Here is a 21,837-nt window from a genome sequence, read left to right on the forward strand (position 1 = left end):
TCTAGTCTATCTGCTTGTGAATATATTTCATTTCCATATGCATCCAGCCTTGCAGTGTGTTTGATAAGTTGGGTTACTTGTTTTAGCTCATCTGTGCTTCTCCCTTCCCTTGGAGCTAATCCAGAAAATGTCTTGAAAAAGAAGGTTTTGTGGGGGGGAGAAGGAGATTTAATTTGCATCATGAGGAAAATATGAAGAGTTTTCACAAGATATGATGACTATATTTGATATCCTGTAGCTTTTGTTAGTCTAGAAGTGATTTTTTTTTTCTCCTCTCTCTGAATCTGAGTGATCTAGGGGGATGGTGAGCATCTATTCTTATTCTTCTTCAGTATTTTAATCTAGGCTGCCCAGGGCAGTGATGGGATCACCATTCTGGTACTCTGGTGTGTAGATGTGGCACATGGAGATGTGGCTTAGCAATAAACATGGTGATGCTGGGTTAAAGGTTGACTCAATGATCTTAGAGGCCTTTTCCAACCTTAATGATTCTGTAATCCTAATTATCTCTTCAGGTTTTAAGCTTTCTCCTGCAACACTGGTATTAATGGTGACATTTGACATTTCAGTTACTTGTTTTCTGCTGCTGATGAATGAAAGTATATAACTGAATTCAAGTGTGGGGAAAAAAAGGAGTTTTATAAAGATTAGTAAGGTAATGTAAAAAAATTAATGATCTGATATAGAAGTTTTCACTATCAGCATGGTATACATTTATCTTTTCAGTGCACATCACATTAAAAAGGTTAACATTGATAGAACGTGGTGCTTCACTGTGAAAATGCAGCATTTTCAGATTTATTTAGCAATTTTGTGTGGTTTTTACTCCAAGTTATTGTGCTTTTATGTACTTCAAGAGAAACGAAAATATGTATGCATGTAGATCTTACATATTTACTGGCATAAATTTCTTCAGAAAGAGCAGTAGTTCACTTTGTGTACTGTGGAAATTAGATAAATGGTCATACTTGTTAAATTTTATTTTTCGCTACTGAGAAGAAAACAAAAAAGATTTACCCAAAGATTGTGCCCAAAAATCAGAACACTCTGTGCTGAAGTCCTGGAGCAATTACAAGAAACAAAGAGAATCTAAGAAGAAGGAATATGCAGTTATTTATTTTAAATACTGCCCAAATTGGTGGTTTTGACAGATATTTCTTGTTGACTATTGCCTCCCATACATTTTACAAGATAAAGCTTAAAAACCTGATTTTTGGATCTACCTACTCATTCCTGTTTTATCTTATCCTTTTGCTTTTTATCCATGTATTTTAATCCAGAACTCATAATGAAATTCAAGCTTTTAGAACAGTTCACAAAATCGGCAATTTAATGCAGGGTTTGTCACTTTTACTTTTGTAACAGCTGTAAGATAAATAAAATAATGAGATATTTACAGCACAAGGTCAGGCAGGTTTTGTGATAGCAGCTTTTCATATATAAGATTACAGCTAAAAAGGGGGGGAAGTGCTGAGTTACATAATTGACTAAGGTTTGACACTTAGAATTTGTGTTATAACAGCACTTCATAGGCTATAGATGGGGCCGTTTCAAGTTCTGTTGTAAATCTGACTTTACAAGGCTTTAATGTTCTGTAGGCTAATAAAAATCACTCTAGGATTGAATGTGTGAAATAAAAAAAAATTGTGTTTTTCATATTTTTAATGCTCAGGGTATTTTGCCATCTTTGTTTTTTGCCAAGATTGCATTGCTCTTGGATTTTTGAATAAATCTTAAAGATTACTACCTTCATGTCTGAGGGAGGAGAGGCAAGAAAGAAAAGGAAAAAAAAATAAAAAGGCATCCCAAAAATAGAAGTCTTGCATTTGCACAGTAAAGTTTAAGGTATCAATGTGAGCTTTTGGCACTGGAGAAAAAGGGCATAAATATTGAGCGTGAAATATAGTGTAATAATAAGTGATAGCATTTTCACATGGTTGAAGTATAAGCCTTCCAGGAGCTACAGAGGATAAACTGTAAGCCCCAAAAAGCCAGCTTTTCTGAGAGACTACCCCTGTGCACTGCACATCTCCTTGTTTGAAACATCTGGGGCTGAGGAGGAGAGGAAATTGTCTGACCTGAAAATTTGAGGGTTTATGTAGCTTTTGCATGGTATTGTTTGAAGGAGTCACCTGCCTGGCAAATAGTATGAAAATGCCAACAGTTAGGAAGTGTGATTACAAATATCCATCTCGATTCCACATAAGCAGCAGTGGCTCCCAGGAGGAGTTAGCCCTCAGCCAGACGTGCTGCCCTTTGCCATTTAGGCAATCTTGGTGCAGGGCTGCCGTAACAACCTGCCCCAGAAGCCTCCTCCCTTCCCGTGGCGGTAGTGATGTGAGAGCAGTGAAAACTCTAGGTCAGGAATACTGTGTTAACATTTCCCTCAGTCCCCATGCTGCTTTGTCATTGATGCCAGCTGTATTCAGTACTGGAGTTGTTGTTTCTGGCTGCCTTGTCTCATCTGGAAGGAGATGACTGTCACATGCAAGGGTGACACCAGCCCGACCATGACCTGCAAGGCTTTCAGTGCCCTCAGCTGGGGGAAGGAAATCCATGCAAGAGCATAAACTTAGGGCCAGGAGGGCCTGGGAGCAAACACCTACAAATTTCTCACATCCCTGCTCCTTTCCCTGTGTCCATGGGCTTCAAGTCATGTTTCCTCAGAGAGTATGGGAAGCTTTCATCAGTGTTTGGTGGCAGTAGCGTCCTGCTGTGGTGTGCCAAGTACCTCTGGCATTGCTGTTCCAGCTGGTTTCCATGCACAGGGCATGTTGCATTTTGTGGCTGTTGGGTGAAGGAGAGAGAAGCGGGGAAGCTGTTGACCCTGCCCACCACATAAACTGTGCTGCAGAGACCCAAGGGAGCCCCAAGGGAGCTGCCACAAAACCTGCAGCACGCAGGGTATGCTTTGGGCAAGGGCACACTGTTGTGCTGTTTTGTCTGTAATTCAGACACTGGGAGGGACCCCATGGGCTGGGCTGTGCTCTTTTGGGCTGGCAGAGATAACCAGGCTTGCTTTGCACAGGTGCACAGAGACCTGCCAGGGATAAAAGGGGAAACCAGTGTAGGAGAAAAGCAGCTCCAAAAGATAGTGTGTCCTGTCACCTTGGTCCCTGGTGAGGTGGCCAGCTGCCACCTCCTCCGAGACAGATCCAACATGGGCTTAAATTAACTTTAAGAATTCTGGCTGTTTATCTAAAATCATTCATTGTTCCATACAGGTAATTGCAGAAATTAGGGATTCATATATGAGGGTAAAAAAAAAATTGTTTCTTCAGATTTTTACATATTGCCTTCATTCTGCATATGTGAGAAGCTGTGGTCCACAGCTTTCCTCACAGTTAGGCAAGAAAGTAGCTTTTCTTTACATTGTACACTGTTGCTTCAGGGTAGAGAGGGAGAGATTGAAAATTAGGGGAATCATGAAACTGTCTCCCTCAGATATACTCTGTGGTAAAAAACAAAGGCTTTTTATTAGTATTATTTGTCCTATAGCTAGATCTTCCCTTGAACGCTTTTGGGTGCTGTATTCTTTACTCGTGTTTTCTGACTTGTGCTTGAAACTTCCAGGCAGCTGGGGACTTCCTTTCCTTAGTTCTTGTCCACAAGGAATTACTGGAAGAGAGAGAAGTTCCTGCAAGAAGTAAGGCAAGGACAGGAGCTTAAGATAAGCACATCAGAGCTCCTCCTAGAGAAAGAGAATTAAGGATCTTTGGTGGTATGAATGCTTTATTTGCCTCAATTTGCATCCTTTGAATTCATATCGTACTGAAGTCATGCTCTATCATGACAGTTGTTCAAGTGCCCAATATTTTGAGCACACACAACAGCAAAATCCTTTCAAAATGATGATACCTGGTTGGAGTATATCTGATTGTGTGTTAGAACTGTTAGACGTAGGAGGTTTTGTTTTAGGAAGTGTAAAATAATGTGCCTGCAGGCAGCTGTGCAGCTTTGGTGTGAGGAGGACTGTGCTGGATGGTTTCAGAGGTGTAAAACAAACAAAAAAAGTGCACTCATTTTAACCCTCAGTGCCTTCTGTAGTTTCATTTCAAAGTACAGAATCTCTTACTTTATGCAGTTTCTATTCCTAGTGAGGGTTTAGTTAAGGGACAGAAGCACAGACAAGTCTGAGCACAGATCAGTTGTTTGCTTTGCTTTTATGTGCTTTGGTGTCAGCAGTGCGTGGTGAATTGGCAGCACAGCAAGTCCTGTGATAAGAGAGAATCACAGTCTGGGCCTTAGACTGTGCCTATGCTCCACCTTGTAATCCTTTGGGTATCTCCTGCTCTGAATGGGGTTGAACACAACACGAGGGGCATGTTCTTACAGATAGTGAGGAAGCATCTGAGCAGTTATTCTTCTCAAGAGATGCTGATTTGAGGGGAAGGGGGGGGGGGGGGCAGAGGGTGCTCTGTGTTGGCATTGGTGGTGCAAGGGGCTGCTCGTGGGTACCACCTCTGCTTGTGTTATGGAGGTCCCAGGACAAATAAAGCCAGGTTTAGGAACACACATCTTTTTAATTGCATAAGCCTTTGGGGGTGGCTTTGTATTCTCATCTACTACCAGATCAGAAAATAGGAGTAGTCTTACTAAGCCTTTTGCCACATGTTTGTTGAGGTTGTGGAAGCACACAGCAAGGGTTTTGTGTTGTGTAGAAAGTGAGTTCTTCCTTGGCGATCTGCTTATTTTTACTTTTGAGTGTGTGTAGATTTAACTGAAGATCATGTATTCACACAGTTGTGCTATTTAAGTTAATGCGGGGTGACTCAGTGTGTATTCACTGCTGCGAGCCCACAGCGACTGCGACAGAACATTTTATTGTCTGAAGACAATGCTAATAATGATAGCATTAAAACAGCGTTGGAATTTCACAAGACAATATTCTGTTCCCAGAACTGCCCAGGGCCAAAGAGATTTGCCATTGTCAGACAGGGGAACAGGAGCTGGCCTGCAGTGCAAACAGTGCCCTCTGCTTCCGCTGGGCTGGGCTGGGGCGTCCTGCCCCTCTCTGCTCCTGCTGCCAGGAACCTGCTCCGGAGTTTGTCACAGCTGTGAGCACCCTGCAAAGCAAGCACTGCAGCAGTTGGCTCGGCTGAGAGCTGTGGGAACACAGCCCCTTCCCAGGATGATCCTACTCTAGGCTGCTTTCATCCAACAGGTGAGCTGTCTTGGGCAGCTGAAAGGGCTGCAGGCTCTTCTTTGGCTGCCCCCACCTATCTCTGCTCTGGTGTTTGGTCCCACCAGGTGTGCAGTTTGCTGAAGGAGAATTTGGGATAGGTGTAGTGTTATACATTGTGGCTGCTATGGCATTCCCAAAACTCACAAAACAGTGGTTCAGAAGTGATGCAGTTTATATTGGTTGTGCATTTCTTTGTGGAGGGGTTGTAGGATGAAACCAGTGTGACTGTGGTGACAGAGGGCAGCTGTGCTGTCTTTGTAGCTGAAGTATAGGTTATAAGTGCAAATAAGTTGTTCATTATGAAATTAAAAAGCATTACATATGTATATTATTAATCCTTAGCACCACTTCTTACTGTGTAAAAACAATAATAGTTTCCTTATCAAGAGTTGTTAATAATGCTTGGATCCTGAAAGCAAAGATGCAGAGGTGGGAGCTGTGTGCATTTATTCTTTCATAGGAAATATTTAAAGCAAAACATTTCTACCCTCTTAACTACTCCTTTGCAGCAGGTTCCTGGTTTGCTGGTGTAATAGTCAGATTGGATAATGACAGCATAGACAATACGATGTGAAAATTAACTGAAGCAGAGACTGTTGGCAGTGCAGAGACACTGCCTGGAAACCTCACCAACTGCAAACCACATTTGTAGTATCATGACTTACATCCAGTGGGGACAGCATCTGCAGTGCAAAGCCATTTGGAGGCTCACTGGTGGTGAGCACAAAGTTTGCTCTCTGCATTAGTAACTAGCAGATAAGATAGCTGTGAATCTGTCTTGCACTGAACATCCTTAAGGTGAGAATCCACTGAGTACTTGCTTCTTTAATGACTCCCAGCAGCATTTCCCAGGAGCCACGTGACAAAGTACCAGAGGGTTGGGCTTATCTTTTAAAATGGATCCTTTCAAAATGTAGTTTGTGTTTGGTGGGTATAGTGAAGAAAAAGAGCTGATTTAAGGAAAATTGAATGGGGGAAGTGTCACATGCTTTGCAGTGTTGAGATTCCAGGCATCCTTGCTGTGAAAAATGGGAGTTTAATTACCCAGGTTTTGTGTGGGTTTGCTGAGTTGCTTTAGTTTGTTTGTCCTCTGTCAGTCTCTAATAATGCTATTATTTACTTTCACTAAACAGAAAAAATTAATTCAGTGCTCTCTGTTGCTCAGTGTCTGCCGGCAGTACTGGTACTGAGTTGTGTCACTGCAAATATTGGTTTGTTCTTGCCTGTACTGGTGGCAGAAACAGTGGGAAGAGTCAAACAGTCTAACTCAATATTGCTTACGTATTTTGTATTTTCTTTTGACAAAATCATTGCATGTTTCTGCCTCAACATGGCCTTCTGTGAGCTGCAAGGAGCAGATGACATCATTGTTGAACTGGCGAGTTCAGTCCATGTGATATGTACCTTAGAACTTTATGGAGTACTTTTGGCAGTTTCCCTGCCTAATACATCTTTTGGGGCATCAGAACATCTCCTTTGATTAGACAGTTTCTAAATAGCAGCAATTGTGATATTGGCCACTTGATTTTTGTCCCAGTATATCAAGTGTGTCCCTGTGTATCCCTGCATATCTGTATCACCAATACAGGGAATTTGGGGCATGTTTTCAGCATGGCAACCAGACTTGCACAGAGTGGCACAGCCCATCAGCCCTCTGTTTAGCTTCTACTCCCAGTTAAACACTGGCATTAGCAGCTTTTTGTCCTTCTCACCCCCTTTCCTCGACTGATTCCTTAATGCTGTACACAAAGCAGTCCTGCACAGCGCTGCCTGTTAAGTCGCTGCCTTGCTGAATAAATTACAGGTGCCTGCTGCTAAAAAGGAAGAGATGATGCTTTTCTTTCTCTGCATGGTTCTTTTTCTCTTCCTCATGTTTTCTTGATTTTCTCAAGTCATCCTGTTTTGTTTGCTGTTGGCAAGTAAATCACCGAGAGATGCAAAAAGCAAAAGAGCAGAGAGAATGCCCGGTGCATACTAAGAAGCAAATATTCCAGTCTATCAAGCATGGAGAAATGGAAAGAGGTGGATATAGATGGTGATGAATTTAAACATGTACTTGTTTATTGCTCTGTCTTCCATGTCTGGATCACCTGCTGCTGAGGAGAGGGCGAGACAAAGAAACTCTTGATTTTTGGCACCACTGCAATGAGGTGGCAAGATGAGATCACAGAATTGTATAGGCTGGAGGGGACTTGCAGAGGTCACCTAGTCCATCCTGCTGACCACCTGATTCCCATCTGATCAGGTTGCTCAAGGCCATGCACAGGACACTTTTCATTATCTCCAAGGATGAAAGTCCAGCAGACTCTCTGGACTTCTGTTTCAGTGATTTCTGAAAGTAAAACGTTTTCTCCCCCATATAAGGCTCTAATGTCCCATGTTGCAGCTCTGGTTGATGCTCCCCTTCCTCCCTGTGTACCTTTGAGGACAGTCTGTGTCCCCTCCCATCAGGCAGTGGGTAGGTCTCTCCCTGTAGCCCTCTCTTTTCATGACTGAGCAAACACAGTGCCCTCACCCTCTCCTCCTGTGCTCCAGCTCCTCAACTGGCTCTGGGACAGGGCAGCCTGTGCTGCTCCTGGCAGCACATCTACAAGAAAATCTATTTTCTGTGCTGCATCCCATGAGAACCCTGATTTCTCTTTTCATGTCAACCAACCTTAATTTCTTTCCTTTTTCAACCTTTTTGCATGACATCTCCAAAACAGTAGCATTTTCAAGCTATAGCTTTCATCATAGTATGCTATGATGTCACCAAACTCTATGTATGACAGTAGAAAAGAAAAAAAAAGCAACTGTTAATTCTTTGCTCAGTTGCTTTTATCTCTCATCATGTTCATTTTTACAACTATACCAATCCAGCAAGACTTGAATCTGACTTTTTTTCTTGAAGAGCTTAAAATGTGTTGTCCAGTGTGAAATTAAATATTCTGCAGTCAAGTGCAAACATCCAACCCAAAAAGGCAGATGCTACTCCAGGTCCAGTATCTATGTGTAAGTCATATTATGTTAGCAAATGAAGTGGGAAAATGGCTCTTAAATAGTTTCTTCTGCAGCTTGCCTAATTTTTTATATTAAGTTGCCCCTGGTATTTCAAGATTTTCTATCCATTTGCTGTATACTCTCACAGCAAATCCAAGCACAGTTTAGCAGGGCGAAGAACATTTGGAGACTGGCTCAGTGCCCAGAGCCTGCTTTTAACCTCTGTCTTTCTCAGCAGCACTGTGTGTGGTGTAGATATCCAACATTTCCCAGCTATGGGAGAAAAAAGAAAATTTCACGATAGAATTTCTCAATCTTAGTGAATCAGGTGTAACAAATTAGTGAATCAGGTGTGAAAATACTGGCCTAAAAGAAGACCTCAGATTGTAAAGACCCTAAGAAGCAGAATCAGGCATGCTAAAACACTCAGGTTAATGAGCAGAGAGCTATGGCATTTGATGGATTCTCATGTAATTTTGAAAGATATCCACTATCTCCCAGCTGAAAATTCACACACAGTTATTCTGTATATATATTCTAAAAACGTTATGACCCTTAAATATTGTCTAATAATGTATAAATTCTGCATGGCTAATTTAGACTTTGGACGATTCATTTTCTTCTCAGAAGTATTTTTGAGAATTCCTCTAGAGTAATCCACCAACTCATCAAGGAACTATTGAGTATAAGTTAAAGCAAATAGTATGTCAAGAGACTGACAACTTGATTTTATGTTGTTATTTCTCACTGACTGAAGAAATTGGATCTGTCTCTCCATCCCTAAAATAAAGTAATCCCCACGCAATATTGAAGCACTCGTGAAGAGCTGTTGCTCATAGAATGATGTTCCTCTTGGAACTTGAAATAATGTGCATCCCTTTACAAGGTGCATGAATAAAATATTAGACAGGTAGAGTTTGTGACCTAGTTGAAAGTTATGTGCATGATCTCTTCTCCTTGGTTGAACTGAGGAGTCATCTGGAGTGGAGGATATCTTTATGTACAACAACCCTATCTGAGTTTTTGGTTTTGTTTCTTTTAGTGAAAGGGTCATTTATGGATATGTGCTTTTTTGATTTAGGGCTGAGCTTAAAATAGCTAGACATCTGAAAACTTAATATGCACAGTGAAATTTAATTAGGCAATTGCATAAAATCAAAGGGATTCTTTTGTGGAAAGGAAGCAAGAATCCCCTTTTGGTACTTTCAGCACACATGCAGCTAAGTCCTGTTTTCATCTCCTCCTCTTGAGCAAGAGGTGTTAATAATAGATGTGTATGATCTGCTGCCAGGGGTGATGGGCCAGGGATGTGAGCAGGAATGGACTATATTCCTTTCTCTTTCATGGTGCCTTCTTCATGTAGCCAAAGTGCACAAAGTCTAATATTTCAGAAGGCAGTCTTCACCTTTGTACATTCCAATTTATTTGCTAAATTTGGTCTCTGCAGACACCAAGCACCTATTTCATGGTCACAGTTTGACTTCTAAGTACCTCTTGAAAGTATACACAGAATTTCTGAATTTAGGCTTAATTAAGCATTTTCATGAAAGATACAAGCCTAGCTTTTTCAGTGTCTGAATTATTAATTTTTTTTTAATAAAAATTATGAAAAAAGTATATCTATTTCTAAAAACCTTTTTGATATCTATAATATGGATTAACTGTTGGGAAAGATAGTAAGCTTCAAATGTGCTCCAGTTACATCTCTCCAACTTAAGTTACTAATTTTAAAAATTGGTTTTCTTTTTTGGTAGATTAGACAATACTAAATAAAATTGTATTTGTTAAAAATCTGTTCAATGTTAACTCTCAGAGTGAGAGGCTACCTGCAATATTTGTGAATCATAATTATGTGAGACTCATTTAAAAAAAGCCAACAAAACACAGAATCACAGAATGAACTAGGTTGGAAAAGAACTTTGAGATCAACACAAAAAAACACCATGGAAGTGAAGAAACAGAGAATTGCATTAAGGGAAACACCAGGTACACTTTCTGAGCAAAATCACTGACACATCCAAATATGAATATTTCATATAAACCATCACACTTTTTAAAACACCTTTTGCTGGCAGTTACCAAAGCCAGCAAAATTTCCCAATGTTTCATCCAGGCAAAGGTCAGTGATGAATTGAATTTCATTCTCTTAAACATTTCCATTTCTTTTGTGTGGCTGTGTCTCTGCCTTGATTGTTTGGGGTTTGTTTTGGTTTGGTTTTCCCCTCATTACTTTTTTTTTTTTTTTTTTTTTTTTCAAAAAAGTGGCGAGATTAATATTTTTGCAAATAAAGATGTTTAGGAGGTGTTTTAATTTTTTTTTGTTTGTTTTTTTTTTACTCATGGGAAACATGTTGGAAGAAAGCTTTTCTGTGTCATGCAACTTGTGGTTCCCACCTCCTGGTGTATTTAATACACTGTGTGCCCCTCTGCAGAGCATGGGCAGCAGCTTCCAGCTCCCTCTCCACTCATTTCCACCTTGGCCAGCTTGGGCACAGAGCATTCCTCTCTGTTTGTCTGCACATGTTGGTGTGTGGTGTCCTAGTAAAGATTTGTTGTCATCCAGGTAGTTCAAATAAAGTTTCCTGTGTGGTTTTCACTTTTCCTGTTGTGGTATTTCGTGATTTTTAATGTTCAAGGGCAAGACTTCTCTTAACCTGTATGTAGGCAAAAAGGAGAGCAGCTATAGAAAGTATATTTAGGTATAAATTTTTTAGCTTTTCATAAGATGCATTTAGTTGGCATGATGTTGTACATCTGAAAATTGTTTCATAATAATTTAATCCCATTTTTCTTTCATTTCAGTTTCCATCAGCAAGGCAAAACAGTCTTTGCTTTAATTATTCTTCATTAAGATTCATATCTCTGAGATTAAACTGAGATAAGCTTTGGCAATTCTCAGGTTGTGGTTGTCTAAAGAGGAGCCAGGCTGAGGAATAAAACTCCCTGTTTTCCTGCAAGTAAAAATAGGAAAAATCAGCTGAAATCCCTGAATCCTCACTAGAGTGCCTGCATGCTTACCCCAGGCACGGGGCACACCGTGCTTCTGAGTTAAGAGATGCTGAAGAAGACACATCCTTGACAATGCCTTTGAGAATTTGTTATGAGATGTGTCCCTCTGCTGATAATATCCAGGGACAGATGTCTCTTCCATTCTTCAGATGTATCTCAAATACGAAATCCAGATGTTAGGCTGGCCTCTTTCTCCATTTTAAAATCCTCACTGGGCTCTTGCTTACGTGGCAAACGCTTTGGTCATTCCTTCCTTTGGGGTTTTTAAATTTTGAATATGCAATGCCAGTCACAGGACTCTGAGATTTGTTTTTCTCATATCATGGGTGCTTTTTATTGTAGGAATATTCAACTGGCAAGGGACCAGCTGAAGGGATCACTGGTGGAACAAGGGGGAGTTTTCTGTAGTTTTGTGTGTTATGTTCACATTTCAGTGACTCCTGGTTCTAAAGGTCTCAACCTCATTGTGATGATCTTATTTAATGAGTCTTCTAAATGTGTTGTATTACTGGAGTGGCCTGGCACCACAAATGGCAGGAGAGTTTCTGTTCTGCCAGAACCCAGCCTGGTGTGGCTGTCCCCAAGGCAGTCAGTTGTCTTGAAAAGGAGCATCACTCCTGCCTGAACAGTTTGCATACCCTTTTGCTTACCAAATGGTTAAAAAAAATACGTTTCTAAAAAATGGCAAAAATGTTTAGAATTTATCTAGTTACAAACTTAACTTTAGATGCACAAATCTCCTCATATTGGTTGTTAAAATTTTCCACTTGACCTTGATTTCAGCAGCAGATAAATGATTTCCTGTTGAAATTAGGATAATGAGCCATTGCAGTATGCCAGCTGCCCAGCCATTGTGGACTGTTTTTCTAGGCATTCCAGGAGGATTTTTTTGGAAAGAAATTTGAATGAGTGTGGGATTTTATAGAGAAAAAAGCTACAGATAAATGTCAGTTCAGAGGAGAAAGTGGTAGCTCACACCCATGTAATTAAAGAAGTTAATATTTTTTACAGTCTGAGTCTAGTCCAGAGTTTCTTATCTTGGTTTGGTTTAAGTGCTCCCTGTCTAGGTGAGGCATTTTCTGCCCTTACAGAGGAGATTAAATCTTAGCTGAAGCTCAAAAGGGAAACCAGCTTTGTGTATGCCACTCAGTGTCATGATTTTTGTGATTTTGAGAAGTCTGATATTGGCTGTCCTTATGTTGTTTTGGATCTCAGATGGTTTAGAGTATTTTTTTGTTATTTTTTTCTCTTTCTTTTCTTCCTCTCTCTCCTTTTTTCCCTCCATAGAGAACTGAAAAGATAAGGACAATTGCTTTAAATATTCATGTTGAGGCCACTTGTGCCTGTCTAGTAGGAGCCAGTGACCAATCAGTTCTTTGCACATATCTCAGCTACTGTGTGTTTGGCACTACATCAGCATATATATTATTGATTTTTAAGAGAAGCAAAAATGTGGGCTCCTAATGTTCCTAAGAGGAGGTATTGCAGAGATCATTGTTTCCTGTTGGAGTGAACCAGGCTGTATGGGGCTTTGAGCCAGCTTGGTCCAGTGGAAGGTGTCCCTGGCCATGGTGGGGATGTTGGAACCAAATGATCTTTAAGGTCCCTTCGAACCCAGGGGTTAATCTATGATATAAATCTGCTTGCACAGGCCTTGTTAAGTTGTTTAAAGGGAAAAAAAATATCTAAGAAAGATTGTCAGTGAGGAAGGAATGGAATGGTGGCTGCACACCATGGCAGCTGTGCCCCACTGTGCCTGCCTGCAGGAAGCAGGTCTGTCCGCCACCAGGAAGAAGCACTGAGCTCTCAATGGTAACAAACATTTTCAAACTCTGCTGTGCATCCACTGTAAAGCTGTGCAGCAACATATCCTGCTGTATTTTCATCTTGTGTCATAAAACTGCAGGAGAGATGAAATCCTGGGCCTCCAGATACAGGAAGAATGCAAGAAAGAATTAAAAAGCACCTAAGAATCAACTACAGTAGTTGTCAGACATAGGTTGCCTTCTTGGAGGCCAAGCATTTGGTATTGATTTATCACAAGAGGTTTGGTTCTTCCAATACAGGGCTGGCCTGGTATTCTACTGCAAATTCCCTGGGACAAGCAGGGTCTGTTTATTTCTTGCCTATTTATCATTTTCCTTTCATATTTTCATGGAGAAAACCAAGTGCGTGTAACTTGTTGGTGGCCTTTCTGGGTTCTTCTGCATTGGAACTGGGCCATACAGAGAGGTAGCTGGAGTAACTAAAATTTGGTGACAGGGGTCTGGCGTGGTGCTTGCTAAACACATAAGAATTGCACTTGCGTGAGTAATTAGAACTTGAGAAATATTCATGTGAGACCTCTTATGCTAAACAGTATATTCAATTGTGAAAGGAGAATCTGGTGCTTTTAGCTATCCTGATAAGTCCTTGCTTATAAATTCTACTGAAATTTATGCTATATTCTTCATTTTCTCTACTTTTTCTTGCAGTTCTGTGTTACTGTTTAAAAATATTCACTGTGGTGTATGTGGCCCTTCTCAGCTGTGTTAAGGGTGCTGTGTTATGAGATTTGTCTGAGATGTGTTGCTGAAGGGCACTGTTTTGGACTGATAAAGTGCTGCTGGACATCTGTTACCAGAGCAGTTCATCTGCTCAAACAGGGCAATTAGTACAAGGTTCTGCCTTGGGCTGCTCATCCTGCACCTACCAGTGCTGCCATCTGAGGATTTGCTGTTCTGCTGGCAGAGACCTGAGTCCTCACAGAGGGTTGTGCACACTGCTGCTGCACAGTCCCATGCATGAGAATATTGTTGTTATGTTGACGAATTTACGCAGTCTGTAACTTAGTTCAGAACCTGGTCTGCCTCCACATTACTCTGTAAGCTTTATCCACTGACAGTTTTGTCAGTGCACTCTGCTGTTGCAGGTGCTAAATAGCATCGTTGGGGTTTTGTTCTGTGGCGTGAATGATGAAACCAGTCATGCACTGAAAGCTGCACAGAACATTTATCTGTTTGAGTTTTGTATGTGTATCTTCTTCAGTCATTTCTGTCCTGGGTCCAGAGCCAAGCTCAGTAAAGCCTGTGTGGTGTGTGCTTTCCTGGTTGTTTCACAATTTAATGGAGACCCTCTTGGGAAATCCTTGAGACCTGGAGCAGTATGTTTATTGTGGCACCAAAGGATTCCAGCAACTCACTGTACAGTAACTACTCCAGTATTAATACTTCCACTTTTTATTACTGCGACCTCTTTAGAACATAAAATAGGCTATATAATCTTAACATAGTGTACACTGGTGTTCACTAAACAGCAATGCATTTCATAGTTCACACTGACATTCATATCATAAATATGTCTGTTTGAATTACTACTATTGGAACAAACCACATGTATGTTGGTCATTATGTCTATATACTTGTATCATTTAGAAAGTAAAAGTGTATTCTTGTTGGTACAGAAAGATGAGAACTCTTTTGTGCATGCACTTATGTGGTAACTGTGTATTGGAGCTCTCTTAAAAGCCATTATGGTATTGGGTCTTCCTTAGCTTGGCATTTCTCCCCTTCTGCTGGCAGTCACCAGCCTCACAGCAGAAAGGAAAACTGCTCCTCCCCTTCCTCCATCACTGCCTTTTTTCCACATAAAAAGATGTGTAGAAAGCTGCATCCCACAGCAGAGTTGTTTTCCTCCCTAAGAAATACACTGACTTATTTCTCCCTTACCTATTGCATATATAAATGCTTAATTACAGGAAAATTATCTCAAAATTTTAAAATTATGTGCTTTTCTGTCAGTCTATTTATTGTGAGGATATTTGCAATCATTTTTAGCAGGTGACACAAAATATAAAGGTTTGGGGCTTTTTCCGTGTGGACTTTAATAACTGGTTTAAAACTCCAAAAAGTAGATAATAATTTTGTGTAGAAAAAGGAGAAGGTGTTGCATATGAAATGAAAGATGTATTGTTTGACTAGATGGGAGTAGTGTTTTATAAAGACAATACTGCCATGGTTTTAAAAAGCATTGTCTAAAATAAATGTTTTGGAAAAGGGAAAGTGACTAAGAAAAAAAAGCAAAATTTTTGCATATAGACATATAAAAATTAAATAGTAGATTTTTTGTGCTTTTTGTTGTTAGCTTGGAACATATCCTGTCATCCCTCCCAGCAAGGGAGGTGTGGAGGGTTTTTGAGCACACAAATATTTTGCTCTTTGGCCTTAACTTTGAGTATGGAAAAATAGACCATCACTGTAGATTCCATATTTTCATGTCAGAATCAACTAGCAGCTGCCCTGAAATAACACTAACATTTACATATTGATATTTTTCCCTCAGTTACTTGTAAAGTAGCTGACACTGATTCCATGCCCTACTAAATTTTTATCATAGAAACAGAGTTGTGTTTTTTTCTCTGCAGTATTTTCTCTCTTTGTTTGGAAATAGCCAAAAACTCAACAAAAGGGATTGTTTATCTATAACAGGAACTTAAAAGGAACTTTATTTTTGTCCTTCATCAGTGAATTAAAAATTGCATTTTGACATTTTGGCCCTGTTTGCATTCATTCATTGATCCCCAGCACAGATGCATTTCATCTCACACATCAGATACTGCATCAGGGCAAGCTTATGTTCTGAGACTTCCCTAATGACCTTTTAATTAGTTGTTGTTATGATTACACAGCTCACAGGCTTCAGCCATGTTGATGTCATAATTTATCTCAACTTTCATGTGAAATAGTCCCAATTGCTGCTGTGGCTGCCTTGCACTTCTTCCCCTCCCTTCCCCTGGCATGGACTGGCCTCGGTGTCCTGTTTCCATGACCTTCAACACTGACGTGCGTGCACCTGCAGTGTTACTGGTATGTTGTGTTTTAGGGGTTTTTAATGCCTTTTTCATATATTCTTTTTTGTCTTTTTTTTTTTTTTTTCAGAGTCCTCTGGAGCATTACATTCCCCTGTTTGGAGTGTTGACAAAAGTTTGGCATTCTGCTTTTACAGGTACCTTTTTAAAATGCACTTTTTTTTCCCCCAGGGGCTGATAAAAAGAAAGCTTTCCCAGAATGATTTTACTATGTCCTCCTCTGCTATCTTGTTGTGATAATGAGTTTCTCTTCCTCCACCTTTACTAGTCCATCGGATTGGCAGATTCATTAGTTGCAAGTATGTAGTTGAATGCCATTTCAGAAAGATTGAGGCTTTCTCTTCTCTTGCTGGCCTCAGTCACACAGCCATGTATGTGTTGCAGAATCCTTTTTGGAAGTACTCCAGTAGTTCCAGGCTTTTTCTCACCCTTTATTCCCAACCTGTACTTTGGTTACAGTTGCTCCATTCAGTAAATTTGTTTTTAGCTTTTACAATGGAGACCTCCAGTGCAAGTAAACACTTCTTTCCTTAGTCCTCCAGAGCTTTCTATTTATTTCTGTTACTTACCTGACTCCTTTTTGGAAGTGTTCCAGTAGTTCCAGGCTTTTTACCATCCTTTATTCCTAGCTGTACTTTGGTTACTGTTTTTCCATTCAGTAGATTGTGTTAGCTTTTTATAACAGAGATCTTCAGTGCAAATGAGCGCTGGTAGGCTCAGCACTTCAGAGCTTTCTGTTACTTATTTGGTTGTTACTACTGCTTTCCAAATACTGAGGCACACAGAATCAGAGAATGGGTGAGGTTGGAAAGGGCCATAGTGGGTCATCTGGTCCAAGCTCCCTGCTTAAGCAACATTATCCTAAAGAACATGGCACAGACTTTTGTCCAGACAGTTTCTGAATATGTCCAGTGAGGGAGACTCTACATCCTTTCTGGGCAATCTGTTCTAGTGCTTGGTAAAGAAGTTCTGCTGGTAAGGAAGTTCTTCCTTGTATTCAGATGGAACTTTCTGTGGATCAGATTCTGCCTGTTGTTCTGTTGCTTCACACCTCTGAGAGGAGCCTGGCCCCATCCTCTTGGCACTCTCCTTTCAGATACTGATAGACATTGATGAGGTCCTCCCTCAGTCATTTCTTCTCAAGGCTGAACAGGCCCAACTCCCTCAGTCTTTCTTCATAAGAGAGATGCTCTAGTCCCTTAATCGTCTTTATTGCCCTTTGCTGGAGCTGCTCCAGGAGCTCCACGTCTCTCTTTCCTGAGGAGCTCAGAACTGACACAGCACTCCAGATGTGGCCCCACCAGGGCTGAGGAGAGGGGCAGGATCATCTCCCTTGACCTGCTGGCAATGTCATTCCTAATGCAGCCCAGGACACCTTTGGCCTTTTTGGCCCCCAGGGCACTGCTGGCTCATGGGCAGATGTTGCCCACCAGGACCCCCAGGTGCTTCTGCAGAGCTGCTCTCCAGCAGGTCAGTGCCCAGCCTGTGCTGGTGCATGCAGTTGTTCCTCCCCAAGTGCAGGACCCTGCATTTGCCCTTGTTGAACTTCAAAAGATTCTTCTCTCTGCCCGCCTCTCCAGACTGTTGAAGGATGTCCTCTGGAGGACCACACAGCTCTTTATGGAATCAACCACTGCTCCCAGCTTGGTGTCATCAGTGAACTTGCTGAGGAGGATCTGCCCCTTCATCCCAAGCACTGATGAACAAGTTAAGGAGTACTGAGCCTAGTATAGGACTCTGGGGGACACCACTGGTGACAGGCCTCTGACTAGACCCTGTGCCACTTGTAACCCTTGGGATCTGCTGTTTAGCCTCTTCTCAATCCACCTCACTGTCCAGGCATCCAGCCCACACTTCCTGAGTTTGCCTGTGAGGATGTTGTGAGAGACAGGGTCTAAAGCCTCACTGAAGTCAAGGTAGGCAATATCCACTGCTCTCTCCCCATGCATCCAGGTAGTTGTTTCATCACAGAAAGCAATCAAGTTGGTCAAGCATGATTTGCTTTTAGTGAGATATTAAACTGATACTAGTGAGGTAATAAACTGGTACTCCTGAGCACCTTGTTGTCATCCATGTGGATAGAGATGGCCTCCAGAATGAGCCACTCCATCACCTTTCCAGGGAGGAAGGGGAGGCTGTCTGGCTGATAGCTCCCTGTATCCTCTTTCCTGCCCATTTTGAAAGCTGGAGTGCTTTTTTCCAGTCTTCAGGCACAAGTCCATCCACAACACTGAGCTTGACCTTAAGGTCTGAGCAGAAGATGAGCATTAAAGCTTAAAAATCTTTATTTTTGTCACTAAAGCTCCAAAACAAAAGGTGTCAGGAATAATGGACAGAGTAGCTTCATCCTTGGTGAGTACAAGTAAACCAGCTGAAACCCATGAGGACAGGAGGGGACAGGAGGTGAACATTTGGCACTTCATAGCAATGGTTGTAAAATTCTTGAAAGATTAATAAAGTATTTCATTGTAGCAAAGAAAAAAATCAGTAATCAATGTCTGATGTGTCATGTGTCAAATTAGCAGCACACTTCACAAATACTTAGTTTTAATTCTGCTCAGTAAAAGGCATTTCATGTTCATCTGTTTCCAATCACCATATTTGGCTCCAGAACATAAATTTGCATTGTGTGGGGTCTTAAAATTAACAATTATCACTGCTGTTTTATTTCAAGACAAAATGTTAAGTCTGAGAGTACACATGGCTCATTTAAGGGTAAAAATCTGTTCCCAGAATGTGAAAATCATCTCAGAAGCCATTTCTATCAGCTGAGGAATTGGGAACTTGAAATTCCAGATACATAGTATGAAATTAAGGCAGCAAAACCATTTTAGCTGTGACTGACACCAGGAACATTCAAAGATCTGTGTTAATTTTTTTGATCACAAGTTAACCTACACTAATTTTACAGTCACATTTCATATTTTTATCTCCTTCATGTCATGCTGCATGGGATTTATTTCTGCCATCTTAGAAATGGGATTCAATGTTTTGTGTTCATACAGATGCTCCAGTAGTTCTGTGGTTTTGTTGGAAATATATTGCTCATTTTGTCAACAGAAAAAATTGGATTTGTGATTTATGATGAAGGCAGCATTCAGTCCTGGCTGGGGTGACACAACCAGCCCTCCCTTTACATTAACTTTTAAAGAATGCCTTGAAACCAGTCCAGATCAGTGATGAGCTGGAACTGGGACTGAGGGACACCTTCAGTGGAGGGACTCAGTGTATGGGGATTGTGTGCTGGCTGAGCAGCTGGGCAGGAGAGGTTACCTTTATGAAGCAGGCATGGGCAGATGGAAAAAGAGACACCATGTGTCCTCAATTGAGGTTTGGCACCTTGGTTTCCCATTATTTGTCTGGTTTAGGCATCTTAACTCTGTCATGCAGGGTAAAGTAGCTTCAGTCAACTACTAGAAAACTTTGCTGATACTCATCTCTTAATAAAGATAAAGCAGTAGATACAAGACTGGCATACCTCTATCCACTTTCTGAGTTTGGGGTGAATTTCTTATGTTACTTTGAGGGCAGCCAATATCAATCCTGTATTAACCTCCAGTTTGGAGATTTACTTTTGTTTACAGAAGAGGGGAGATCCATAAGCGTGGCTGTGCATCACACACCTTAGAGGAGAATGGATATGTAGCAGTCCAAGGGTAGTCTGATACTCTCAGGGAGGGCAGGAATGGAGGAGTGGTTTAAGCAGACTTTCTAATCAATAGTCTGTGACACCTGTGAGGACAGGATGGAGAGCATCCCTGATTCAGGCATCCCAGGGACAAGCCTGTTGTGTATCTGGTCATGCCATCAGCATGTGAAAGGGGTCTGAAGCATTGCCAAAAAGAACGACTGGATTTACTGAGGAATCTCCAGCAAACCTCAGTACTCATTCAATTGACTGGTCAGTATTTCTGGTCCCTGGATTTTCTCCACTATGCATTTTCATCCTGAAGGTGCAAGGTGCTCTGAGCCTGGTGTCCCTCTGTGATATGTCCCTGCCAGCCACCCAGTGCCAGCTCCTTTGCCCCCAGCCTTCTGAGCTCTGCAGACAGTGTGCCCCAGGCGCAGGGGCTGCAGGACAGAGAAGGTGTATCTCTCTCCTGCAAACCAAATGGTCTGGGTTAGCAGGAGCTTTGCTTCAGGAGGAGCTTCTCTGAGAGCTTCCCCTTTCTCCACAATGCCCTTACGCCAGCTCTGTACCTTCTGCAGGATGGAGGAGCTGTGAGAGAGGAGATGAGGAAGAGAACTTGAGCTGTCTCTTCCTTTTTCATGTAATCCTTCTCTGTGCTTGTAATCTACTCCTGCTTCCCAACTCACTCTTCAGTGCTTCTTCCTCTATTCCCAACACCTTCTCCTCTCTTTGCCTGGTTAATAGCATTTCTCTTCTACTTCTCTGTGTCTTGTAATTTCTCACTTCTCTTATGTCTGTCCCCACACTCACAATTCCAGGTTTTGTGTTTCTTTAGTTTGTTTGTTTTGTTTGTTTTCTTGGAGTCCCTACACTGCTTTCCTCTCTCCATTTAATTAAATGCAGCGGTCATGATACAGATTTTGTTTTCTTTAAGATGATGAGGATTTTATGGTTTCTTAAAATTGGAGGTCAGGAAGAATTTCCAGCATCATCATCATCATCATAACTTCACCTAACCCCTCAGATAGGCAAAAACCATTCAAAAGAATCTGAAGATTCTGATTTCTAAAATGAGGCTTTTCAAGAACATTGTTTTAGTGAAGGGTCATTAAATTAAACAGTAATACAAAGGCCCCACTTTGAGTGTCAAATTTGCATATTATACAAAAGTTTGGATGCTCATTGACAAGTTATTGTGAGAGACAGGGTCAAAAGAATTATTGTCCTTACTGGAGCTGGATGTTCATCTCCATTGAAATAGGTTGTGAACAGTTTGTGAAGATCTGTAGCTTAACGTGTGGACTCTGTGGCATGTATTTCCCATACAGCAACCAAGAAGAAAATATACTCAGTGTACTCTAACAGCAAACACCTCAACAGCTGTAGTCAATGGTGGTATAGACTGAGGAGTTACACACCGTGCACAAGTGTGGCACTTGTGTTGAGTTATACAGCTGTAATCATTAATGGCAACGTCATCATAACAATGAAGACCTAAATTGTGTTTCAGTGCCAAAACTGGTATGCTCAACAATCTGCTTGAAGAACTCTGTAATATACAGATACATCTTCAAGACATAATGCTATGCATGCCTTCAGTTTTCTTTCTCGACTTCTAACAGCATGTAACTTTAGGCATGAGGTTGGAGAAAAGGAGAATGAACTATCCTGTGGTATGGGAAAATGTCCTCTTATCTAGAGAAAAACATAATTTTGCCATTCAAAAATGAAAGAAATGATTCATGGAGTTGCTCTGAAGGTTGCAGTGCCCTAGAACACTGCTGTAAATCATGTATAGTTTGTTTTTTTTTCCAAATGTAATTTTAAAAAGACTCGATTTGTTTTTACGTAGTCAAAACTTTTATAGTGTGTTTGTTTTAAAAAAAATGCAATATTTCATCTGTGTACAGCTTAGAAATGCAATGCTTAGAAACTGTTAACTCAGGGCAATTCATTTGTAGACATTATTTTTAAATAGCCATTCTGACCTTACTGCAGTAATATCTCATGTTGCAGAAAAGGCTGTTTAAAGCAAAGAGTTTTGACAAACAAGACCCCACAGCTAATCAGAAGAGCAGCTCAAAGTCTGCAGTTGTCAGAATTAGGCCGCTCTGTTGTATCCCGCTGGCTGAACATTATCATTTTTCTGGTGGTACTGGTTTTACTATGCTTATTTTTAATTGTGCC

General features: G+C 41.0%; 1 protein-coding gene across 2 annotated transcripts in view; it reads left to right on the forward strand.

Annotated features, from left to right (window-relative positions):
• FAM110B (family with sequence similarity 110 member B) overlaps positions 1-21,837 on the forward strand; it is a 114,314-nt gene that overhangs the window by 78,031 nt on the left and 14,446 nt on the right. For both annotated transcript variants that reach the window (XM_058806738.1, XM_058806747.1), the window contains one exon: positions 16,090-16,156. The gene's annotated coding sequence lies outside the window, so the exon portion shown is untranslated. The remainder of the gene's footprint in view (positions 1-16,089; positions 16,157-21,837) is intronic.

The sequence above is a fragment of the Ammospiza caudacuta genome, chromosome 1 (assembly GCF_027887145.1).
Source record: "Ammospiza caudacuta isolate bAmmCau1 chromosome 1, bAmmCau1.pri, whole genome shotgun sequence".
Classification (NCBI taxonomy): Eukaryota; Metazoa; Chordata; class Aves; order Passeriformes; family Passerellidae; genus Ammospiza; species Ammospiza caudacuta.